We start from the raw sequence: 27979 nt of genomic DNA, 5'->3' as shown, positions 1-27979 counted from the left end.
CAGAATCGAAGAAAAAAATATCCTGGATACGAACATTGCCATCTTGCACAGAAGAACATCCTTCAGAGCCAGAGTTTGAACCATTGGGGGATGGCGCTGCGGTTTTAAGGTCCCAACAATACACTCACTTGTTCAATCGAGAACCAGCATCACATCTGTCTATCATGGTGTTCCACCCCTGTTGTTATAGCATGAAATAACTTCTATAAAACCAAACGCATCCAAAGATTGAACACTAGAACAAACACCAGAGTGATCAGTTACAAAGCAGTAATCATCTTTATTAAAAAACTATTTGACGTGTACTCTGTGTTTGATTGGTCCATGTCCTATCCACTAACACGGAGGAGGCTAGATTTATAACCTACAACGTAGCAAGGTGGTCAAGACGCTTTGGCTCCACTCTAGGGAAGCTGACCTGTCATCCTTTTTTACTTCTGGTCTACAGTGTGAATAGGATCATTTTATCTGTCATGTGAAGCATGTTTGAATGGTCACATAAAGTACATTCATCCAATGGGTTCACTTACTTTTTCGTCCCACTTTGTACAGAAATTGCTACGTGATGGCTTTCCAATACAGACCAGTGCACTCATGTTCATACAGCCCCAGTTCTACTTGAATCCCTGTATCTGAATCTCTCACTGTATGGGGTTTGTACAGCTATTGCATTAAACCAAGCAAATTACATGGTATCAATAGGGAACATCAGCAGTACATGAATTGAAAGTAAAGGAGCATGGACCGATGACAGACACACACACAGGCTGACTGAGGACGTGTAGACATCACATATTCATTGAATTTCATTCAGCATTAATCCATTATACAGATGAGTGTGTGCATTCGGTGTGTTCTGGTCAGGTGTCACGGCCGGGCCTCCTCTTCCTCTGAGATTGTTTTATATGCAATGACTTGGTGCCCTTTAAATGCTCTGCAGCATAATATAGAACTATTTATAGCACCTTGGCTGCACGACACATAAACATGCCTACTGCACATATACCTGCAGAGATACTGTCGTATGCAAACCATGCAGTCACACATACAGGGTTCAACTCTCTGAAACAAAGAATAACAGGCATTATTCTAAAATCTGTCTTTCTGAAACCCTTTTCCTAAAAAAAAAAGTCCAGTTCTACCACGCTCTGCAATCCATCCCTGACAGCTTCAAAACAAAGGATTCTTGCCTGCAGGAGATGACGAGAGGAGACCTGAAAAATCTCTGCAGTTATTTTTAAATGGTGGCAGAAATCTAATATTGGTCAGAAAAGGCTAAAAGATTCAGCCGGTGCAGGGGAAGAAAAACCTGCTGACATTTTCCCCTTTCTCTGTAATAAGCACAGTTTCTTTTCTATCCCTTTACACACACACACACACACACACACACACACACAGATATATATATTTGCACGTACACACATACATATATAAAGGATCAAGTATGTAGCTTGTACTTTGACTGAAATTGAATTTGCTGTGTTAAATAGATTGGTATTGCATGCTAAAAAAAGTAAACATGCAAACACACACACACACACACACACTTAAAAAAAGGTGTAAAATATGCAGCGTGTTTTCACTGAAGTTCAGTATGTTCATTCAGCTTTGCTCATGACCGACCAAAATAATACATTTTAATGGATTATGAATTATTGATAATGCTTGAGCTCTAGTCCATCTCTTGCGATAGTGAAACTATGAGTGTTTGTACCCTCTGGTCGACTCTTCTGTACCTGTGATTAGCAAAGAATGGGCCGTAACGTTAAAGATGATACATCTTAAATATTTATCTCTGCCAAGGTCTTATTGTTTGGTTTCACTCCTGTTCATTTGTGGGTTGTTTGTAAACGAGATGTCACAAAAACTACTTTGCAGATTAGCATGAAATTTAGTGTAAGGTTGCGAAATGAATCACTTAGACGCCCATCACAATTTTGGGGCAGATCAGATGGTGGATGGGGGTATTTTTTATCACTCACTATATCATTGGTTGATTGGGCTTTTTTGAGATTCTCACTGATTTCCCAGGTGATTATACATTTATGTTTGAGTGCAATGTGATGCAGCTTGAATGACTATAAGGGGACTGTAAGGGGGGGTATATAATCTGCCATTCTTGTTTAAGTCAGGATTCAAGGATTCAAGAACCAAAAAGGGGAAGCGCACGAAACATGGATGAGTACATAGTAACACCTCCTTTGGCAAGTATCACAGTTAATGGATACATTGCTGGACCATGTTGTGTGTACCTACTGCTGGTTTGAGGTCAATCCACAAATTACTGATGATGTTTAGGCCAAAAGGCTGGAAGGGCCATGGCAAAAACCTTCAGTCCAGATATGTCTTCAGCTCAAATTTGGTTTCACCGACTTTTCCAAGGTATCAGACTTGAATAAGCAGGTTAGATCAATAGTTTGTTCACAATCGTCAGTAGGCTACGGCTGAAAGATGCACATTTCAAAGCTTTATGAAATCAATGACTCCTCAAATATGGTCCCAACGAACAGCTGCCAGGGGCTCCTCAGAGCAGCTGCCTCGTAATGTAAAGTTTTAATAATTGAGTACAATTAGCTATTCACAGTTTTGAAAAATGTTATGTTACTGCATAAAAAATGTCAGTTCAAATGTGCTCAGCCAATCAAGGTAACGGTTGAGCACATTCAGACATGACGGCTCGCTGTAAGGCTCGTCTCCCTCGCTGGACTGTGCTTTTTGATCCTTTGCTTAAAGACAACACAAGACGTTACTCTTTCTATTTTATGGAACCTTTAATTGAAATGGTTAAGCTCTTTTGTACATGTGAGCTGACCATTCATCTTGGCCTCAATTGACAAGACCTTTGCCCTTTTTTGTTTCTGCTGAGTCTCTGTCATGTCTCTGGCTGCACATCGCTTCCTCTCTCTCTCAACATCTCTGAGTAGAGACACTTGTAGTCAAGTGAATTATGTATGAACTGGGCTGTGCTCTAGTCTTTGGGGAGAAGAGTAAAACATGCATACACTTCCTCATTCACAGGCTTTGACCCAGATTATGTTAAAATTTCCACCCTGCATTCACAACAAAATAGATCCAGGAAAACCTCAAACGCCAACAAAACCAATATCATGACAATGTAAGGGCAGGCACGAGTTTTACTCTGCATGTGTGTGTGTTTGTGTGTGCGTGGGTACATGTGTGGGTGTGTCTTGAAACGTGTGTTTGTGTGTCTCCTTTATCTTGACATAGAGCAAATCAAGTTGTATTTGCACACACACAAGGCTGGGCATGTGTGTGTGAGTACATGACATCCAGTAACTCATCCCAGTCTGATTGGCCTGAGTGGAGCGGCATTGTGGTCAGCAGAAAATAAACTGCTTACGCTGTGCTTTGTTGATGTTTTTTTGGTTTGTTGCAGATATGAGTGGCAGTCGGGTCAGCACAGAACCCCATGGGTCACACACCCAGAAACAGTGAAGTTATATTGCTTGTGCAGTGTGTGTGTGTGTGTGTGTGTGTGTGTGTGTGTGTTTGTGTGTACGTGTGTGTTTGTGAGGCTTCTGTAGAAAAGATAGACAAAAGTAGAAGAAAGTGACGGGTTAATAGAGGGGAGGATCAAAAAAGTGAAACATTCTTGTATTTTTGCAAATGAGGTTTTTTGGATGGAAATCATGCAAACCAATGAGTTGCATGTGATTAATATAACTAATGTAGTGTCCATCAAGCTGCAACATGACTGAATTATGATTTCACATGGTGACCATGGTATTAGAGGGGTGATATAAGGGGGTGTAACCCAATAACGTAATGCTAACTTTAATAGTGACATTTCCTCATGACGGCATTCATCCCTTTAATGATGAATGATGTTAATCAAAACATGATGTAGATCCCTATTCTAATCCTATTGGTTTCAAAGGTCATTGCAATATTAAACTGTGTGACATCATTGTTGGACTTCAGGGATTCCATGATGACATCATTCCTACTTTATGATTATAACTCATTTTGCAATCTGTATAAGCTTTATATCATGTCTTTCTTACTTTTCTGTTGTGTTTTTACATTTGAAGAATCGGTTTACCATTTACTTATTTAATACTTCATAGCTGCACAGATATGTCAACGCACAGGGTAATACAATGAAACCTTTTAAAATGTTCTCAATCATCAATTGAACTTGACCTTTGATCAGCACTTTTAAGTGTGCACTGTGAGCTTTTCTGACCTGGGTGTAGTCCTGTTTATTAAAAACATGTGGTGGCAGCTGTCTGAGGGATGAAATTGTAAGCGGAAGAGCTGATAATTGCAGTGATAGATAATCACAGCACTTCAAAATCCAACTGTTAGAGAATAGAGAGCAGTTTACGAATGGAGAGAATTTTTCATCTTGTGTGTTGATCCATCTTCTCATCAGCTGGTAAACTATTAATAACGCTGTGCTCATTATTTGACTCAAACTCAAAGACACAGGACTGGAGAGAGCTGCATGACTTTAAATACCGAAAAATGACTGAGATCCAAAGCAATCAACAACAGAGGAATACGGTCAATTATAGTGTATAGTGTATAAAAGGTGTTTCATTTCAGATTCATGCCACTTGATTGGCACTGCTCATCTTTCACTGCCAGCGCATTAGAGCTTAGCCGGAGTACTTTTTGTCTCATTTAGAGTCGTCTTATTGCCCCAAAAGTTTAAATATTCCTCAGACTTCTAAAAAACTGTGTTTTTACTGCCGGGAGAGGATGAGCAATGCAAAAGCCTTCTGCTCTCCCCTTCAAATTGGACATCTTTAATAGAAGATAACACTCTGTGAAACTCAGTGGCTTTTCATGTTTTGGGGGAAATTGTCAAGTCATGTTGTTAAATTCTCAAAGCATTTGTAAAATAGAACACAGGCAGATTTTAAATGGTAGAAGTGCCCAAAGGGGATGTTGTCAGGAAGAGGTTCGTTTTTGAGTTTAATTCAATTTTAACCTGGAGCACATATTCTTGGCACTGGGAGTGTCAGTATGTTCATAGTGTGTATTGACTGAATGATTTGTACTGGGTCTCGGGTAATGACATGTTTTCTAACTGGGCCGTTATTAATGGTGGAGGTCAAACATAATAATAATAATAATAATAATAAAATACATGTAGCACCTTTCATACCATAAAATGTATCTCCAAATCACTTTACAAGAGAAGATAATTAAGATGCTTTAACTATGGGACACGTTAAGGCATTAAAAGATAATGAAATAATAATCGCTTGAAATTAAATAACCAATAAAATAATAGGGAGATAAAAGAGGTGACACAGGTTGAAGACACAAGTGACAGTTAAATCAAAATCAAGAATGTTAAGCTGCTCGACAATGTTTGCTACAATCTGTTTACAACACTCTGTCGGGCTGTTTATGAGAAATTAAATTTTATTCAAGATGCATTTTGTTATCACTGAATAACAGTAACATCGTCAAAGTTAATTTAAGCACAAGTCTATTTTTATGACGTCTTGAACTGTTGAAGAAATTGAGCTCATGAGCACTTCGCAGGAAATTCCAGAGGTGCCCACATTTATATTCAGTGTAAGAATAATCACAACAATAAGAAGGTACTCAATTTAAAAATACACTTTGAAAACAGTGTGATACTATGTACTAATTATTTTAGAAAAAAGAATATCACTTATTCACTGACAGTAATGATGACAGAATGACAACGGCAATGATGGTAACGTTGGCAAGACGAATAATTATGACTTCCGCGATGACAGTGAGGAGATGATGGTTATGAAGGTGACAGTCACAAGGAGGACGACTGTAATTATGACTAGTGGAGCAACGCGTGGCAATGATAATGACTGCAACCGCATAGGAAGAAGAAAACATCAACATCAATGAGGTGATTATGTTTATGAACATGATGATAGTTTCAGTGACGATGGCGACCGCGGTGATGGCAGAGATGATGAGGGGCATATGGCAGGAACAGTGCAGCAGCCATTGCCAGGTATTACTCAGCTCATAATGTGATGAGAGCGCCTGGATGTGATGCTCGGTGCTTAACCTCGCCATGAGGTAAAGGCAGGAGCATAGAGAGGACCGGAATAAACTATGCAGTGAATTCAGATGTAACTCACAAACATGCTAATGCTGCTAACATGCTAATGTGAACGTGTCGGATTTCAGAAGTAGTATACATCGCTCTCAATGCTCATCATTCTATTAGTACATGCACATGCAGGAAACATTTCAAACTAATCAATTTTTTGGCTGCATGGGGCTCACAAGGTTAACATATCCTCAGCAGATGGGAAAACCACAGTGGTTCCCATCAAGGACTAATTCTCTACCACTCTCCTTTACTCATCCTTGATTCCATCCAACCATTCCACCTACCCATCCATCCATTCATCCATTTTCAACTATTCCATATTCCGTCCCAATAGTCAGGTTTGGTAAACACAAGTCAATCAGTCCACCCATCTATCCATCCATCCATTGTGTATTTATATATAATATTAAATATATCCATCTATCTATCTATCTATCTATCAAGGAGCGGTTCGTCCTTTTTGATTGTTTGAATAGTGCATCTCTTGTGGAAAGACAGCAAAATGCTTTTATGTGAGGGAAATGTTTGCTCCACAATTCACTCAAATAAACATTTGATGTTGACCTTTTAAGTGCCTTGCAGGAATGTCATGTCGGTGATGTTCTTATGCATAATTAAAGGGTAATCTGAGTTAAGACCATCTGAGATTTGACCTTGGAGCGGGAACACAAACTGTAAGTGCTATATCAAGTTTGACTGTAATTCTTCAGTTTTCTGCAGTTTCTCGCGAGGCCCCTTTTAAACTAAACAGCAAAAACAAATTGTATTCATTGTGATTACTCACATTTACCTTGACCTACTCATTAATGAGATTCAAATTATATTCACACTCTTTAAAAAGATGTATTGATATTTTTTACTCCTGCGAATCGTTCAGGGATGAAACTACATTGTTCAGTCATTGACAACATGTCACTGTTACCCCTGACTCACCATAGTTTATTTTAATTCCAGTTAAATTAACCCATTAGCGTGTCTTTGTCCATGTGATTCAGTGTTACATAGTAAAGTATTGCCAATGTGTCAGACATGAGCCACTACACCAGATAATAGTGTTCTTTCTTCCAAGAGGGAAAGAGACTAGTGCATGCTGTTAATGCTGATGTATCTGGCATGTTCTTGAACGTAGCTATTACACAGCACTGAACCCAGGTGAATACTGAAGCTATCAGAAAGAAAGGATCTACTAAATCTTTTTTATTTTAGCTAGGCTGAATCATTGACTGAGACCCCCCCCCCCCTCGAAGTTGGCAATATAGGGGCCATCTCCATCCTTAACCCTATGTAATAGTGCAGCCAGTATCATAATTTACCTATTTTTACACTTTTTGGACACTGCTTCCATTAGTCCAGCAGCCTTTTTGCCAAGTTAGCAGCTTCTTATTTTTTTTAATTTTCTGAGTGAAACTGGGTGATCGCATGAATCTTTATTCATTAGTTCATAATTATTTGTACTCACAGTAGCTGACAAATATACAGCAATTACTTAGAATTATATTTCAAATCATTAATACAGATTTAAAATAAGTCAACGTTTCACAGCTGCATCTGTGGCCAGTATATTGGGCCGAGGGGCTGCTGCCAGACCATTTGTGCCATCTGCTTCTTGAGGCCAAAATCTTGGAATTTAATACGGCCTGCATCTGAGCCTGCAGACCCGGGCTCTGGAGAGGACCTGGCACCTTTACATGCATCTGCTTCCCTGACTGGGAGTTACAATCTGACAACTGCACATAAACACATCATTTAATGTCTCCTCAAAGACATAAACAATTTTAGACTCCGGGGTTAGAGTATATCATGTGCCAAAAGCTCTGCTCCCTCTAGCAGTTATATTCAGCACACAGACAAACTCATGTAAAATGCATTATTGAACACTGTCTTCTGATGGGCATTTATCTCTGGGGATCATAATCACCATAATCACACCAAGGCAATTTCCTGTATGTGAAAATATACAAGGCAATAAAAAGAATTCTGATTCTGATTCTGATCATTATCATCAAGCCATTTTATATCATGTCAAATCATGACAGAAGTTATCTCAGGGCGCTTTCTGTACAGAGAAGGTGTAAATGTTCCCGCAACTTTAAAAACTCCTTTTTCATGGCCTTCTGTCGCGCATCGTTGGATTGAGAAAGAAAGACAAGATGTAGACTTCCAAACATGCATTATTAGGATGAGAGTATAAATATGTAACAGTCTGTCTTTCTCTCCGGTCACAGACAGACCTAACTCCAGAGGCCACGCTTGATGTTGAGGATCAGCGGAGCTCCCTGGGCTCATATCTGTCCTCTCTGTGAAGGATGGGTTCCTCAACCCCAGCGCGCCACAATTTGCTCATTGCATCTGAGTCACTGCAGGAGAACGGCTGGATACAGGAGACTGGGGTGAGCCTGTGTGTGTGTGTGTGTGTGTGTGTGTGTGTGTGTGTCCACCCATGCCTGCCTTCGGCCCCCTGGCCAGCTGCAGCTCAATATGGGGCTGTCACTCTACATGGAGTAGGATGGATGAGTGACATGTTTGCATGTGCACTGTGTGTGCATTGTTGTTTGGGTGCATCCACTGTGTGTACATATCATGGTGGGTTGCAGGCAGGGGTGGAAAAAATGTTTGTATGTATTTGAGAGAGAGAGAGAGAGAGAGAGAGAGAGAGAGAGAGAGAGAGAGAGAGAGAGAGAGAGAGAGAGAGAGAGAGAGAGAGAGAGAGAGAGAGAGAGAGAGAGAGAGAGAGAGAGAGAGAGAGTCTACTGCAGGACACAGCAGGACAGTAGTGAGCAGATGGAATGTTTGATCCAGAACATGGCTGAAGGCGAGCAGAGTGTTTGGCACACACTCAATCACTCTCTCCCCTCTCATACACACACACTAACACACACACACACACACACACACACACACACACACAGACAAAAGTAAGAGCACACTTTCTGCCACTGTTCAGTCAGTGTATGAAAACTATGTGCATTTACCTGTACACTGCAAAAAATACTAGCTTTTGCTTGGCCATAAGATTATGTTTGACTGGCTTCAGTTCCCGGAGCAGTGCACATGTGTAGTAGACAAGTACAGGAACAATCCAACTTTGGTATTGCTGCGCGTTGGGGTAGATGTGCAGAGCTTTGAGCCAATGTCACAGACAGAATTCTGTCTATAAACTCCAAAGTTTAGTTGTGTTCTATATTCATCATTATAGATTCAGTTCTCTTAATTGCAGTAGTTACAGTTGCTGTTGTAAAGGATGTATGTTGGTTGCTCGTAGCAACAAGAATGGGTGTGTGCTAAAACCAAGGTTCTCATATTTAGATTCTTGTGAGATTACTCTATCTGCTTGTTTGTCTTTGTGTAACCCCAGTGTCCCAGTATCATGTTGGAAGGTAATGTTGTCTATAAACTATTCTCAATGTCTGTCACCAGGACAGAATAGCAACAATGTCCGAGCAACGACTTCTGACTGGAACAGCCTATATGCTTATTTGGATGCAGAAGAAACAAACAGTGAAAGCGAGCTTGGCTATGCACTATAGGCTAAAGGCTAAGCTAAAGGCTAACCTGTACAGACCAGCGCTCCCGAGTCTTTTCCTAGCTAACTCCATGTCTCTTACGAACAAGATGGATGAGATCAGAATGAGAATTACGATACATTACTCTCCTGCTAGTATCTGGAACTTTGATGTCCATCCCCCCCCCCCACACCCACCCACCCACACCACCAGCTCTGTGTCCTGCTTTGGTTCATGCGACCAAGAATTTCTGTCTCAGTTTGCATCTGGAGCAGAGAGAGGCAGTGGTCTGAGAAGAGGATTTAAACTGATGCAGTCCCTGTTTCCTGTTATATCACAGATTACCGTCATAGCAATAAAAAAGAGTTGCAGTGTTGTAGTGTTTTGTTGGTGTGTCCTGACCTCGCTACATGTGCGACTTTTAGTCTCTACTTCCACAACAAATGAACATGCCTTCAGGTGACTGTGGAAACACCACCGCTTTTCTCCACAGAGACGCCATTGTAGGAGATTCACATTGAAATTAACAATTCAACATAAAGCAAACATAACTTCATATTAATGGTTATATTTACCCTGTTAAGGTAATCCATTTCCCACATACATAAAATTGAATTGTCAAATTGTACAGTGTACCAACGTTAGAGCATACAAATTGTAATAAAAATTCACGGCTAAAACCACAATATTTGAAGTAAGTTGCTGCTTATGTGTTGCCATGTATGGAAAAAATATAATTTAATTTGAATGTCCATGTCTCATTGATGCCACATCAGAATGTTACAGCCATCTTGATGATTTGATGCCTCAAGTTTCTAAAGTAGATGAGCAGTACTGGCACAGCTGGATATGTTTAATATTTGTTAGTCAGTGCACTTGCAGCCAGTATAAACTATAATGTAAAACGATGTATGTACAGTATTACAATATTCAAGGCTGTGGTGTATTACAATGCGGTGAAACATTTTTTAAAGTTTAACAATGTTGGGAGGTTGAATGTCAAATCTTCCTCAGCAGGAGATGAAAATTGTTGAAACATTGTTTTGTTGAAAACAGTTCCCCATCCTTGGGTAGAAAATCCCCCAGGAAAGAGTCGAGAACAAAACAGTTCTTCGCTTTGCCTAAAAATATTTGCGTTTGTGTGTGTGAGTGTTTGCGTGTGTGTGTTGGTGTAGTTATTTCATATGTTGTTGGGACCTAGATTTGTTTACATAGGCACATCAAAGTGGATGTGTCATCAGAAAGCTTGTCCCTAGCTATCCCTGCACATCTATGCATGTATTTCCTGTCTGTATGTTGATAGCAACCAGGGATTAAAGTGGGACACACACACACACACACACACACAGGTTTGTGCAGCTATATCTCAGTCAGACCAGGCTTTGGTCCCAATGAGGTGGTCAGATGGTGTATTTCCTGTATTCACTTTTGCAGAAGGCCTTTACATTAAAAAAACTTTACATTAAAAATGAAATCTGGTTATTATAAAATCTGCTCTACTTGTGATTAACAAAGTGCAGAGGAGCAAAATCCCTTGTTGCAGTTGCGAGATAGTCACACTGGCCAACAGGCAAATCAGGAAAAAACCCAGTGGTCAGGTTGTGCGTCAAAAAGAAGTTTGTCAGAAAGGTTTTAAAAATTAAAGAAATTCCTGAAAATTATAAGTTAAGTCGATAAAAAAGTGGAATTAAAACCCTGGTCTCTTGTTGGAAGATGCTGTGCTCACCAATTCATCCATCACCCCCTGCTTTGTATGCAGACTTTGTTTCTCTGTATATTACCTCACCTGACTTCCTAGAGCCTCTCTGGCAGAAAGCCCCTCGCTGATTAAAATAAATATTATCGCCAAAAGAAAGACATGACGGTAATGTTACAGGACGTAATGTTGCTTACACACAATATATGTACTGTATGTTGAGGCTGCAGTGAAACTAATTATAATAACCATGAATAAACATTGCTTTAAAATTGCTTTTCAACCTGTCTAGACTGGGGTGAGCTTCTTGTGGCCAAAAACGGTATCACAAAAATCTAAATTGAAAAAACTTTAATAAAAAATAATTGACCTCTCAAATGATTATGTGTGATAAAAAGCAACAAAAAAAGATCACCTTCAAAAAGTCCTTTTTTTAAATTGCAATTTCAACATGATTTTTAAACATTGTTAGTAAATGGCTTATCTGACCAAAAACAGTTGATACAAAATATGTCACTGTGATGTGATGTGTGTGTTTGTGCGTGCGCATGTTTATGTGCATATAGCGTATATGCGTATCTAAATTTCCTATCTCGACCTGTCTGTACCTTCTATATTGTCTCACATGTTGAACAAATGTTTGTTATTGTAAGTGTCAGTGCAGTAGCATTAACACAGTGCAAGACAATAAAGTACAGCAAACATACATAAGTGTGAGGCTTTCTTAATGCATACAAAAATGTGAACAAAAACAAATGAAAACTTAAAAGTAAATAATTATTGAATATATTGCTAATAAATGTCAATGTGGCCATTTAGCCTCAGTAACATAGGCAAAGGTACAAGGTAAAATATTGATTTATACTGGTCATACTGTTGATATTTTTTTTGCATATTGGTTGTGATGGGGAATTTATGGTAAATGCTAGAATTCTGACCACAGCAATAGCCCTTAAACATCACCCTGATCTTAATATCAATGGGCCTCATCTAAGAACTCCTGTTGTGTTTTTTTTCTGTGAGGTCCGTCCATCTGTGTATTTTGCAAGTCATATTCACCAAACATTCCTAACTGCTGTTGTAAATCACCTGTTCCAGACTGTTTACCAATTCTACCTGAGAAGGCCTGTGTTTGCTTCACTTGTCAAAGCTTTCATTCATTCCGCTGTACTGTGACAGAAATATGAAAAACATCTTTCTAATGGAAATCACTGTGCTACTAATGGGCAATGCGTTAAAGGGGACAACAATAGAGATGGGAGTCTAGAGAATGATAGAGCCTGGACTCGGTGATGTGACAGTGTTGGGTGCAGTAGAGGATGATGCTGGACAATGATCTGCATAAAAACCCTGAGGCAGCTGTCAGAGTGAGAGACATTTTCCCAACAGCTGCTCCAATGTATAAACTGCTGGGATAAAATATGCCAATAAGACCAGAGAAATCTATAAAATCTCTCTTCATTGGCGACACAAGATGATACAGTAAACAGAATATACATTTTGCATGTCAGCTATATTTATTTTTAATTAAATGCATTTCCCATGCATTTACTGGATTAAGCCACTATAATATCCCCATATTAGCTCATCCATCCAATAATTACAGAAATCGCTGACTGTCTTTGGCTGCCATACCTTGAAAACTGCTCCTACTGGATTCACATGTGTAATGTTAATGGCAGGAAGAAAGTGCAGTGTTGAACTTGGATAAATTTGGACATGTGATACGTTCAATATTAATAAACAGCCGACCAGCGATCGGTAGCAGAGCATTCGCCTGTTGTGCACCTGCTGCTTTGTCATACAGCAGTCTACTTATCTGTTTTCAGCCTGGAACTTCCCCTCACAGTTGCTAGTACATCCACAATGACAGTGTTCTCTTAACAATTAATGAGAAGCATGTTGTACTTGCCAGTGCACAAGGTGAAAAGTAGAGGTGAGGTGACCTGGGGTGGTCCAGATAGAGTTGTTCAGAACATTAATATAACCTGCTGGTGTCTGTCGGGAATAAATTAAAGGATCCAGAAGGTGAGGCGTAGATTTACATCCATCTTCAACACCTTTTTTTTGGTCCAATTAAAGGAGGCAGCTATTGTTTAAAGAGATCTACAGCCGTTCTTACATCACCTGGCATCAGCAACTTTGATTATGTGGTCTGTGATAGTGTGAGTAATGCATCATCATCATCAGTCCCCTGTTGTGGTGTATACACTGCTAAGTGTTGTGACATACTAGACCTCCCCTGCAGCTTGAAAATAAGGTATTTAAAGGTCTTTATCACCAATGACAGCGTTGCTATGGGGTATTAGTCCTTCTCAGAAGTTAAGGTTCCTTGAGATATTGGACATTTGGGACTGTCCTCCTGAATTACTGGGATATATTTATTTATCAGCTTAGAGAGGACACCTCATTGCCAGCTACCCCAGGTCCGCCAATGGCTCCCTCAGAGCCGGGTGCTTGATTTGGGATTGGCGTCTTAATTACTGTTTGTGCATTCTTAGGTTAAGGTTGGAGAAGGGGGCGGACACACTTGTGCCATTCAAACCTACTGTAGAGGGGATTCTTCAGCTACGACTTTACTTTCGTTTGTGTAGTGTCTCCCGAGTGTGAAACAGACAAACCACAGACGAAAAAGTTTCATGGAAGAAACTTGTTTTTTGTTCAAGTTTGTTTTGAGTGAGTTTGAAGACTGCAGTTTTCTTTCCGTGCTGCTTTCCGTTTCGTGAGCCAAGGTTTGTTGATAGAATAGAATTCAATTGTTTTGTAGGTATTGTGTCTGTACAGTTACGTATCAGTTCAGCTCATTCTTTACTGAAGAAGTGTTGGGGAAGTTGGACAGTGATCTGCATAAGATAAATCTACCGAATGAAAAAATCCTTTCTTACCTTGTGTAGAATTAGAACATTTCCAGTATGGTGTACTGGCAAAAGTCGTATTTAAAAGGCGTAGTGGCAGGCTGCAGTGCACATGCATAACATAGTGTCATGGTGTGTTTGTATGTGTGATTCTGTTATGTTGTGCCTACGAAGCTGTTGCAATTTCTGTATCCTTTATTTTCACAAACACACACATGCACAGAAGCAAAGTACGGTGGTGGAAGGCTGAGAGGGCACATTGTCATCCCGGGAGCCACAGGGGAAATGGAGACAGCAAGAGACGAGCCGTTATTAGGAAAAGCAATATGCTCCTGAAACTGTGTCATCGTTCTTGCATAATAAATCCCTTCTGTTTGTATATAAGGAGAAATAAAATCCATGACTATACGACGGAAACAAATACGTTTTAATATACTTGGATCAAACAAACATGTGGTATTCTGACATTCTAAATATTAATTTCTTGTGGATTGGAAACTATTTACTAGATATAAAGAACCATTCAATGACAGGAAATTAAATGTCGTCTAGAGTGATGGCTTCAGGGCAAGAATAATTTCACCTCTGAACTTTGCTGTGACGTTTGAGATGATGAGAAGGTCGGGAAAAGGTGGCTTGTTTTAACCCAGTGGTGATAATAAATAACCAGGGTAATAAATAAATGCTTGAAAGTGCCGCAACAAAAAGAGAAAATATCAGATGAAAGATAACTATATATATAGCCTATAACACCCATGCAAAGTGGTGAAGTATAATTCTTTCTACTCATATCTCTTAGAATACATTTCAGTGGCTTCCACAGACCACAGACCTCTCTCTTGTACTTGAAAACAGGTACAATATTTTACTGCTTTTCATAAGGGACACTTGTGCCATTGTAGGTTTACTTTGAATAGTGCGAGGAAAATAGTTACATACACGTCTCAAAACATCTAACAATCAATAACTATTCAATATCTGTCCCTTTTACTTAAATTGTTTCTTTCATTTCATTTCCCTTATACCATCTAAGGTTAATTCAGTTAAACCACAATCCCAATGCCCAACAATTCATCTATATCATTTACTAAGATCTTTGCATTCTAATCATAAATGCAGGACCATATTTGAGGCAAAATTTAATTTAGTCAAGGTCATTGTTTGAGACGGGGCTGCAGTCCAACGTTATTTAACATTTACATTGACAAACTTGGTAACATCAGGGACCAGAACCTCTGGCTCCAACCCTGTGACATTAAATTGCATAACTGCTCTTTGCAGAAGATTTGGTTTCGCTGTCTACATCAGAATCAGGATGGGGGGCGGGAACACAGAGGTTGAAGAAGGACATCATAAAACGCATGGCAAGAGAAATCCCAACTGTTTGCACTGCTGGCAAAATGAAGATGGAGAAAGGATTCATTTCCTGTCGCACTGCCCTTAGGGAGACAGGTAAAATCACTTTGTCAAAGATAGCCCTGTAATAGTTAGGGCCATGATGTATCACCAGAGAGTGTACAGACAAGAAATATAATGTCAACAGTCTGGATAGCGGTAGGGTGGGCGTAGATATTTTTCCCAATAAAGATTAGTTTTAATTTGATGCTATAAAAATGGGATGAGATGTCATGATTGACAGCTGAGATGGAAATACATCCAAATTGCAAGAATACTGAGATCATTAGGTGCCATGTTTATACAGTGTGCAGAAGATGGATGTGTGTCATCCATTTTTGAGTCACTAGTTTGTATAATACTTTTGTCTACATTAGTAGGAAAACCATCCGCTCTTTGCAACTGCAAGACAGATAACCCAGAGGCAAACTGGATCATTTCCAGATGCTCGTAAACAGAAAGGGAGGGGGCACAGAAATAACAGAAATCCGTCATAGTGTACAGCAAAGTGGAGGGCAAATCCTGTGTTGATGCCCCATCTTGGTACTCCCTGAAACTCAAATTTAAGCTGCCCTGTTGTGTGCTCAGCCTGAGATAATGTTTGCCAGTACTGACTAGAACGGAGTCAGCTCAAGCTTTGCGTGGCATACTCTGGTGGGGGACAGTCGGCAGAAAGCAGCAATCCGCTTTGAGGGATCCATAAATCCACCTCAAGCAGTGACTTTAATAACAGGATGACATGACAGTGTGGAAGGATCACAAATCATATAACAAAAAGGCAGCTGCTGACATTGTTTTTCTCTGTAGCAATGGAACAAAACAATAATAACTGATTGGTCAGCTTCGGTGACCAAACAATGGTGGATACGTTGGTTGTAAGGTGTGACTGAGGACTAGATGGGTGACAATGACTGGCTTGTAACGGACCAAACAAAGGATTTTGTATTAATATACAATGCATGTATATTAAGTCTATCTGCTCAATTTAAACTTCCTAAAATATAGTCTTATAGGGATCTGATTAAGAAATGTATACATCATGTAATAGCTTGTGTGCACATTAGTATGTTATGATGTTATTTCTATTGCATGTACTTTAGCAGTTCATTAGGTCTATTGAAGCTGGGTGGGTTAGGGTTGGACTCAGGTCCTGATTTGATCCCAAACTGCCCAGTCTACACATATTTATGTTGTCTCCTGTGAGTATAGGTATATATCAAAGCAGTTTTTAACACACCCCAAATATCTGATATACTTTCCTTTTTTTGTCAGAGATAAAACAGTTGGGAAAGTCATTAGATCAAAGAACAACTAAGAAAGTAAGGAAAGCAGTATAACTCCAAACACTTTGGGAACAGATGGTGTCAAACACTACACAACACATCTGAGTCTAAAAAGTAAGGAAACTAGGTTATTTTTAAGAAAGGAAATGGCTTGCAACTGGTTCACATCTGATTTCAATATTTCCCTGTCCGAGGGTAAACATTAGTTTACAGATGATGACAGGATGAGCATTCCAACGCATTTATTCAACCATACAACAACATTTCATTCCCAAGTGTGAACTTCCCTGAGCTTTGGTTCAGCAGTTTGCTGCCAGCTGAGACCTCTTTGAAGCCAACTGCAGCCAGTTCCTCCTGTCAACTTCCCTGTGTGCTGCCAGAGACCCAGCTGGTTTAGCCAGACAGACACCTGAGAGCTGCAGGAGGTTGCCAACCGGCTGCAGCGTCTGCCCTGATGTAACCCTCTGACAAATACTACTGCAGGCATCCATCATGTAATTCTGATCAGGCCTCAAAGTTTTAATTGGGCAGGGATGTTTACACAATGATTCTTCAGTATATATATATATATATATATATAAATAAATATATATTTTTCTTCTGATCTCAGCAGATAATGAAGTTTCTAAAGAGTGTAATCTTTTTTCTTTAGCAAGCAAGGTCTGAGTCGTGTACTCTTAAGGGAAAGCACGACAGCAAATCAGATCTAGTGGGTAAGACCAGTTTTGGAGGTTAAACTATCGCAGGTATCAGCCCCCCCTCCTGAATAAAATAAGCTTTTGTTACTCTACATCTCCAATAATTAATAATCGTCATTAAGGTAGATGTTGACTGTTGTAAGGTTCACATTTCGCAGAGAGCACTCCCAGCGAGTTGCTAACTCTCTGAGTCATTGATTGTCCATTTCAACAGAGAGATGTCCTTACATCCGATGGCAATATTTCCTCAGAAAATGTGAGATCAGCTTTTGCCCTTTCAGTCCCAGAAGCAGAGTCTGACACTGGAAACACCAACAACTTTTATCTTTTTGAGCTGCGGGAGGCGACAGGACAGATTTATATCAGATAGCTTAGCTTTCAGCGCAGTAAGGGTGTGCATGGAGAAAATAATGAGTTGGGAAAAGAAACAGACAGAAAGGAAGTGAGAGATTAAAACATTGTGGCAGCCGTCAAAACCTCTTACTGTAATTGGCAGTGTTGGTTGTCTTACTAAAAGGAAAGACACATCACATATTCTTATGACAACACATGCAATATGAATCTGTGCAAAGATGACACAAAATTGAGTGTCGACTTTGAGAAGTAATATACTTGAAAATATCTTGCCATGACACAGGACATCTTACCATAGCATGAAGGTAGAAAGCTACTTGGTATTGAGCCTGAACTGCTCCTTGGAGCCATGTTAGTAAAAGGGTATGTCGAGGATCAGCTGATTGTCTGAAGAGCAAGTCTGGCTTGCAAAAAACTACTTTGGGCTTAAAAATGTACTAGAACCTCTACTACACATTGGCTATATCACAGAGTAGGCAGGTTGAAATCTCCCCCATTGTGAAGCATGAAGTCTGTTATACCTCAAGAACTAGCAGACAGATCACAGAGGCAAGCTCAACCAAAGTCCAGTACATCAGATCACAGCAGCAGATATCGATACCAGTCCACATCAGCTGATGGCTCAGCTTATCGCCCTCCGTACATTCCATTGGCAAAGCTTACGTTGTGTTCTCCCCTTAAGTTGCTTGAGCTGCCTTCTCCTCCTGCTTCTGCTGCAAAGCCACTTGGCAATCCCCCTCCAAACCAGCAACTCCTTTTCATTCTAAATATGACCTAGTAATTGCCATGTATTGTCATTGAAGCATTGTTTGATCTGCGGCGGGTTGTGTAAGCTGTTGCTCTACCTGCCTCATGAAGGCTAATGGAAGGGTAGGAAGGATGTGTGCACATGGAAGAACAGGGAGGTCCCAGAATAGAGCCATGCAGAAATCAAATACATATGGATGCATAAGGCGAGAAGTGAACAGCTCATTATAAGTGTGGTAAAATGACTGTATTACTATGTGTTGCTCAAAGAGAGAAGAGGAAACACCATTGAGCTGCGAGTGGTGGGAGAATCTTGGGGCTCTCAAAAATGTAGATATCGGTGATCAAGGAATTTGGACAAGACAGTACACTTTTAGATTCATTGGGAAATTGTAGAAAAGACTGTTTGAATTGTTCTGTCAAATTATTTTATTCAAGCAATGCATGACAGAGAATAATTTTGCAAGTGTAATACATGCTTTGTCTTATGGCAGGCATATTTGCCTACTTGAAAAGGGAAACTCAAGAAGAGGTAACAAATACACATCTTTTGACTGACTGACTTTGATTGATTAACTGGCAACCAACATGTTGTGTAGAGGAGACAGCACTGCAAAATACAATACCATATCAAAAGCATGGAAAATTTAATAAAATCCTGGTATAATATAGGAAGTAAAACTCATTTAAAGTGGATTACGACAGAGGACGCCAGATCTAGAGAATAAAGAGACAAATTGATGCTTAGAACACAATGTTTAGTTCTCGCTGAATGTGAATGTGCCTGCATATATATTTTGCGCATGTATGTGCGAGCGTGTGTGCGGATACATTTGCATGTGTTGGTCTGTTGAGGTGTGTAAATGTCAGCCTGTCAGAGCTGATGCGACAGAGAGAGCAGGTGTGTGGTGAGAGACAGGTGTGACATTTAACTTTAGTTTTTATAGCAGTAACTCCATCCATCTCTGTCGGACACACACCCATGCACACACACACAAAAACCCAGACACCTTTACACATGCACATATATTAGACTCGTATAAAAAGGGAACACATTGTCTTTGATTACTAAATTATAATGCACTTTTCCCATATTTACAAGCTATATTCCTTCCAAAAATTGGTTTATCACAGCTCTAATCTAAACTGCATTATTTTATAAAAAATGTGGTGTGTTTGGTCATATAAAAACATTGTAACTTTAGTTTTCAGGTGTAATAGAGGGATTAATCAAAGGGGAAACCTCTCTGCACACACACAAATCGAAACGCCAATGCATGAAGTCAGCAACAGTGTTCCACCGCTGAGGCTTTTCATCTCACTTCTCTTTCACCGGAGTAAAACGCAGTGGCCAGAGGTCAGCCAGAGTTGTACGCTAGTACTCCGAAACCACCCAGCCTTGAAGTCTTCAGAGTATAAGGCTAGAGGATAGGATCAGTTAATGACAGACGCCTCGCCTTTCTTCCCACTGTGGGTACCAATCTCGAGAATGAAATGGAGATGCAGTGTACTATGTCTGCTTTTCACTTGTTTCGCTGATGTTGCCTCACCTACGCAGGCTTTAGGATGATTTAGGTACACGATGCTGCCTCAGCGGAACAGGGTGAGAAAACACGACCGATGGTGTCAACAGCAGCAGATCTGGGACAACAGCAGAGAGAACTGGGTTTGAGAATCATACAGAACACTTTACACAGGCTCGCACTGTAGGGATCCTGGTCCTAAGGGCAAAATCTTGCAGTTTATTCAATATGATCATTTCGAATTACATCATGCTTTGTGCAAGTGTAAAAGAAAAAAGTCAGGGCTGGCGAGGGTCTTTGGTCACCATAGGGCAGGACGGTAGAAATGAATGAGAGCATAGGTCAACAATTTCACCACAAGGTAAACTGAGTAGCTGCTCTAGAGATTTCCCTTTAAAAATTTAGAATTAATGACATTTTCATTATTTTGACGGCTTAGATTTCTCGCCAACGTTTCTTTGGAAACAGCTGCTGGAAAATTGTGTTCAGTTGTTGTTGATGCGATCTGAGGCATTGACCTTATTTAACAATGGAAAAATGTTAAGTCATTTTCTAGAAATATATAAATATATGTATATTTCTAAACCAATTTAAACATACTTGGCTCCAAAATATTGCCTAAATTTAAACATTAATATTCTCATTCAAACTAGGCCTCGACTTTATATAGGCACATTACATTGTCTATCATCAAAAAAAACTAAATAGCATACATCATTTATCTTTGTAAACCAAACCTTATTTCAATAGTTACTGTGGTTGACAAGTCAGTGAGGGCTTGTGGATGATGGCACTAGCCGAAGTCTCAGTTTGGGAGAGGAACACTAAAGCTGGGCTTGGAACGCTGTCGCTAAGACACTAAGCCATTCAGATGCTCCAGCACCAAACACGACACCATAATGGAATTATAAAAAGAAACCACACAAATCTGGGCAGTAGGGAGCAGGAGGGGGGCTTAGAATGATGGAGAATGTATTGTGTGGGTGTATGTCGTGTAAACACAATAGACACTGCTACAAAAGCCACATCAATAAAACAAGTCACTGGTTATCATGTTAAAGCTTTTCTTGTGCAACAAGGGAAATACTGCATGCAACTTATATCCAATATCTTTTCGACATTACCCTTCTTTCGACCTACTGTATCTGTCACTTGTAAACCAGGAATACCGAACCTCAGTAATGCTGATATGTTGTATTTGTGTCTGGAGCTGTGTATTTAAAGACAGAGCCCCTTCTTTCACCTGGTGCAGTGACCCCAAGTGTCTTTTACTAGTTTCAAACCAAACACATTTGTCTTTATCATGTCCAGCGCTCACATAATCTAAAAGGCAAATCCACTGGCAGACATCATTGCACCCATGGGCGTGTTCAGGGCTGGACTGGTCATCTGGAATATGGAGAAATTTCCCGGTGGGCTGCGGTGCCTTTTAGGCCGAAACAGTTGTAGTTCTTTTTTTTTGTCTGATCATCCCGTTTTAATTTTTTCTGTTTTAGACACATCTTTAAAACCTCCCCCTTAGGGCTCTGTGCCGGGGCTATTAAATAATGAATCCGACATTTTTTTTAAGTAGAAGAAACACAAGGGATGGATGGGTGGGGCCAGTCAAAGCAAAAATCCTGTGGCCAACTCGTTGTCCAGCCCTGGGCCTGTTGGTCTTAAAATGAGCTGTGGTCTGGTATAGTGTTGGCCTAGTGCTATCTGAAGGGGTCAATCTTAATTTAAGGATGTATTATCAAGATGTGCACCTACATAGTTGGGTGCACAAAGCCATACTCTGTTCTTGTTAAACATATACAGTAGATGAACCGCTTGCATGCTTCTACTTTGTACACGTGTACTCCTCTGAGGAATAGTGTGTTTTCTCTTACTCCCTGGTCTATAGTCTGTGTATGACTTGGTGTGTATTTACTGGCTGCCAGCAAGTTCATGTAGAGCCAGAAACCTCTGGCATCTGAGGTTAATAACACCTCAGTACATTTTGTTGGAACACATTTGTTGGACTTGTAATTGTAAAAGCACCTGTAAAAGTAATTAGCTCAATCTGCACATAGACAGCCCCACACTCAGTGGACACAAATAATGTAATGGCTCCATACAGAGAACAAGATGGAGCTACCGTGGGCATGCACCCAACGTTGGAATCTTTAAAGCAGTATCATATTTTGGAATAACTATGTATGAACATGTTTCCAGTGTGGTATTATAATGGTGTGTACAGTCACACTCAATTACCAGTTAAAGACCACTTGAGCATTGTTTTAATGTCACCATGAACCTGAAATTACTCCTGATCCTCTTGTCAGTGCCCAGTTTCAGTTAACATGTCTACAGGGACAAGCAGCTTTAATTTAAAACACAAGTAGTTTAAAACCATTTCTTCACAACACAGGCCCATAAGGAAAGATTGGAATGAAGTGCAACAGAATGCAAAAAAAAACTGTGCAGAGTGTATGGGCAACATAAATACACATACCTATGTCATGCTATAAAACTCAGCGTGCTGCTGAAGTAGTTTCGAGATTCCACATCTGCCTCAATAGGAAGAGTGTCAAGGAAAGATAAATGTGCGATCAGCGAGTTACTGTATGAGCTACAGGCATATATAGCATACCCTTAATCATTTTAATTGGCCTTAACTATAAAGGTCAGAGAAAAAAAAAATCTCCTGAGGTTGAATAATTGATGGCAACTTGTTGAGAAGGTGACTTTTTACAAGGAGATGTATTTTTCTGCTGCAACAGTTATTCACATAAGAGTGATAACCAAGAAAAATATGAAGTTACGCAGCATTAACGTAGAATTCTACAACTACATATCTTGGTATTTATTTATTCATGTTTTGGTGTTACCAGGAATCTTAGTGTGCATTAAAATGTCCTTGATACGATGTTCAGACTTAACAACTTTCTTAGTCTTGCAGTCATTGATTGTAGATTTGTAACCTGTGATCAATCCAGTCAGAGGGGCCGATGTGTCAAAGAGCCTCTTGAACTGTGTCTTTAAAGAGTTCACCCATAGCCATTGGTAACTATGGATCTGGTGCTTTATTTTTTTTTTTTCAATATAATTTTTTTGTTTGTAACCAAATAGCATCAAAGTCCTTCATCTGACCTATATCAAGTCACTTCGAGCTGAATACATCCTAGGTATGCATGCAAACACTTTGGTTTTCCAAGCACAGTACCAGTTAAGCATCACATGTATTCCACTTCTTCCATCTGAACAGGGTAGAAGACTTCCCATTAACCCACAGTAGGTCTCACCCCTGGAGTGAAGTCTTACCACATCCAAATTAAGCAATTGCACTTGAGACAAAGTCAACAGCTTCATAAAACTGATGTTCGCCCCCAGTGAGAAATTTTGATAAGCATAATTTTGTGTTGCAAATGAACCAAATACTTGTGAAGAAGCACATGGTAATCACTGCAAATATCTGCAGATGGCTGTTTTGAAATGAAAATAGATCTTGCACTGAGTGTTCTTCAATTTGACAAAGGAAACATGAGGGGAAAAAATATTTGAGGCCAAAAGGCCACAAAATAATACAATTTATTTCGGGATTTACACAATATGATTGAGTGATTTTGATTTTTAAGAATAACTAGGAGGGTAATTGTAAAATATTACTTAGTTCTGAACAGACATTTGCAGTTTTTAAAAAACATTAAAAAAAAATATTTCTGCCTTAATAGATATTAGGACATTAGATTCCTAATGGAGCTACTAATTGCGCTCAGCCTGCAACATTCACATATGAATGCAACAAATTAAAAAATGCCATATATCCTGCACATCCTCTGCAATACGGCAGTCATTACTGGAAATACTGTAAACACTCTTCTACTACTTCTGCTCACTGCTGCTCATCTAACGGAATACCCCTGAAGAAGGTTTATCCAGGCAAGCAGCGTAATATTTGAGCCAAACTCAAACTATGTGTGTGTGTGTGTGTGTGTGTGTGTGTGTGTGTGTGTGCACACTCATCTAAATGTCAGGCATTTAAAAAGGCTTGACAGCCCAATCGGCATTCTATGTATCCCTTTTAAATCAAATGTAGTCTGAGACTTTTAATACAGACGTATTATTTAGATGAAAAATACTTTTCTTCCAAAGATCTACTCAGACTGTTAAAAAACAAAAAGTAGTATTATAAGATGATGTTAACACTGTTATTTTGAAGATCCAGGACCAACATTGTAATAGCCCCTTTTCATAGATAGTCTGACATGTCATAGGAGGAAAAGCAGAGGTGTTACTGAGAACATCATCCATGGCTGTGTTCAGTGAAGTGTCCCAGTCGGACATGACCATGTGACAGTGAGTCAGCATGACCTGGACCATGAAACTGAAGCCGCCATCAAACATAATGTTATTTTTCACCTGTGCTTCTCCTACTGTGGCATATCAAAGTATATGCTTTTAAAGGCCAACACACAAAGACAGGCTGCATACGTTTGGATATTATTAAAAACTAACGCTAAGATGCCAAGTCTTGAATCCTTGATTTTCCTCATAACAAGGTTTAGCAAGGAGAGGCCTAGTTTTGACTGACTTTTTTATTAATTGGTTAAAGAGGAATTTGAATGTCAAAAGTTAGAGGCAAATATTTCCCACAAATACTGATCAACAGCTCTAACAATGTAAAATATGCAGCATCTTGCAAACCTGAACAAGGACAATCACTCCATTACAGATTTTGGTGACAAGTTAAATAAAATAGATGGGATAATTAAAGCTGGAACCTTCAAGTCTAACAACGACTGATTCTGCATTCACACCAAACATTAGCAATTGCTGTGTTGTATCTGCTGCGGGAAAGCCGGAGAAACCAGCTCCATTGTGTGTGAGTCCACACGACCTTATAGGGAAGCACACAGCTTCACCATCTTCTCCAGGAGCAACACCTGCATGGCTGCTGTTTCCAGTGCTACCTTAGGCGGACCAGTTCCTTCTCAACGCTGATTGGCTTTCGGGACATTTTGTCACACAAATTTCCAGGCCAATGACATGAAATGTGACTCTATTCACATCTTTGCATAAATTTCTATATAATCTCATTATGCAAAAAATCACATTTGGTGTGAACGCATCAGAATCAAACGTTTTGTTTCTCTTTTGTTATTTCACCTTGTAATTGTTGTTTTACAGCAAAAATATTTATGAATTCATCTGTCTAATTTACAGTGAGGAAGAGGTGAGATGGCATCGGCGTTGTTGAAATATGCAACCGGACAAACAGTCCCAATTCTCAAAAGGTGATCTATCACAAGTAAATGTCAATTTCGTGAAACTATGTTGCTTGTCTAAGGTTAGTCAAGTTCATGATATATTTCCTGCTCCTGTTGAGGCTGCCCCGAAATGAGCTGCAAATATTCATTGTTCCCTGAGGAAGAATACTAATGTTTTTGTAGCACCCATGACCTTTCCCATTAACAGGCCTCATTTTCCACTTGTTGCAGATAGCTGTGAAAATGAAAAGGTGTTGAACACACTAAGGTCTCCTAAAGGAATAAGCCTTTGGGAAACCTCTTCACTTTACACTTTACGTTGATGACACAACTGTAACTGGCAGGAAATGTGCAGCGAATCGTACGCGATCACTTTCGATGGAGAGAAGATGGAAAGTGCGATGTTTTATTTTGAATATAACATACAATATGGATTCCAAAATAAAAAAAGAGAAATTGATGCTTTCCAACTGTCCCAATACTGATTCTTTATAGTCTCTTTATTTATTTTCTTTAAGTTAAGACCTGAAACACTGATCGAAGAGAAGGGAAGGAGAGAATGGTGTGAGGTTGGAGTATTGGAAAGAGTGAGAAAAGGTGGGGGTGACCTCATAATTCTCATAGGAGTTCTATAATTACTTGATGCCATTAGACCTGCAGTCTATAATTAACTACCTACTGGGATTAGCATGAGCAAAGTCACTGGGAGAGAGGAGAGATAGACAGCGAGAGGGAGAAAAAGCAAAGGATAGATGGAGAGAAAGAGAGGGATAGAGTAATGTAGATACAATGAGGAGAGGGAGGTAAGATGTCGGAGAAACAGATGACAGGTGGATGAATAGAAACAGAAGGAATGTTTTATTCTCTTAATACAGAAATTGGATGATACCACTCAGTAAACTCTGTGTTTTTACTGTCTATTCTAGAGAAGATACTTTCTCATTTAATAGTTACTTATTCACTAATGCATTTTGGAGCTGACACAAATATATGATGTTTAAGAAATGAGTGAATCTATGGAGGTAAAGTGATGGACTTAAAGAGACATGACGTGGGTGATGGACAACTGGAGGAACAGTGGAGCATAATGGATGTTGTTATGACCGTGAAGTGGGGCATCTGAGCACAGCTCCAGTGCTGCTTTGGCCGTAAGAAAAAGAAATGACCATTGATTAAGTGAGCGAGAAGAGGGATGCGGAAAAGAGGCTCTAATTCCATTGGATGTTTGGTGGTAACCATAGAAACAATAAATGATGCTGAAAGAGAACGTTGGGAATAATGCAGATTTGAGCTTTGAGTCGCTCAAGGCTGCAACTTTGAGAGATAAAATGGGTTAATTGAGTTAAGTACTTCATGAGTAGTTCTATTATTACACTGCTTTGAGTTTCCTTCTCATTTAACCAGAACTGGATGCATCGTGGATTACATATGCTTGATACACACACTTTAGTTGTGTGGTGAGAGCCTTCGTGTGTGTGTGTGTGAGACAGTGAGACAGTGAGAGAGATGGACATAGGAGCAGGGGGCAGAGAACGAGACAGAAGGAATCAGTGTGTGTGTGTGTTGAGGTGTGACTGCCCTGCTCTACTTGACTAATGAGCTGGTGTTAACTCAGAGGAAGTCAGAGCTCATTCTGGCTCCGCTTGACCCCGGTGCTAACACTAACGCTGTGTGACAGCGACATATACACTGACTGCCACCATCAACCCCCAACTCTATTCATTAACTACCATGGACTGAGTGTGGGTACACCTTTGTGTGTCTGTGGATGCATGTGTTTATGTACCTTGCACTAAAGACTATCTCACAAAAGCATTTCATCTTTCATATTGAGTCGTATGTGCACGTTTTGACTGCATCGCCAACATTGCCATGACCAGCTGCCAGTCTGGTGAAGATCCCCAGTTCAACAGCAGTTTTTCTTCCTTTACTCCTCAAGTGTTGTCTCCAGTAGTGGAAGATGAACGGCCAGTGTTAACTCACTTACTTAGCAGCATCAGCCTCGCCGGCCTCTTGTCACTTTTTAACAATGACTCACTGTAATGTGCATTCTGCCGTGAGGTAGCAGTGCTGCTCGAAGGGCATTTTGTAACTTTTTGTCTGATCTTCATTTATCTACTTTGAATAGAGACCGGAAATATTCGGAAAGTTGATATCGTGCGAAAAAGTCTCATATTTATTTTTGATACAATTAGTGCAGATCAGTACAGTGGAAACTGCTTACAGTGATCACATTTATCCCCGGCTGAAATGAGTTGATTACTATAACTTAACTACCTAACTTCTGTATGATAGTCCCAGAGCTTGAGGGAAGGTAAAAACGCATACTCACACACACACACAAACACCCACACACACTGGCCCACTGTTCCTGTTCACTCCTTTCTCTCTTTTTCTCTCACAGACTCAGCTGACATCTCTGACCCACTACAGTTCAAACGTGGATTTGTTTACGAAACGACGCCACGATATCAACACTGATCACCCCATAATGATCAACATTTCTTTTAAAATGAGTAAAATCTATCTTCATAGCTGCGCGCGTATGCATCGGCCCGTCCTGCTCGCTCTCATTATAGTTCACCCTAAAGTGCACAGCTTAGTGGACCTAC

At 39.9% G+C, this 27979-nt stretch overlaps 1 long non-coding RNA gene across 1 annotated transcript; it reads left to right on the top strand.

Moving 5' to 3' along the window:
* LOC128440144 (uncharacterized) lies at nucleotides 1-27884 on the top strand. The gene is made up of 3 exons (XR_008338482.1): nucleotides 1-109; nucleotides 8308-8472; nucleotides 27772-27884. It is a non-coding gene; the product is annotated as an uncharacterized LOC128440144 (long non-coding RNA).
* The last annotated feature ends 95 nt before the right edge of the window (nucleotides 27885-27979 follow it).

Source organism: Pleuronectes platessa, chromosome 5 (assembly GCF_947347685.1).
Source record: "Pleuronectes platessa chromosome 5, fPlePla1.1, whole genome shotgun sequence".
In the NCBI taxonomy this organism is placed as follows: Eukaryota; Metazoa; Chordata; class Actinopteri; order Pleuronectiformes; family Pleuronectidae; genus Pleuronectes; species Pleuronectes platessa.
This window is presented reverse-complemented; position numbering and strand designations above follow the sequence as displayed.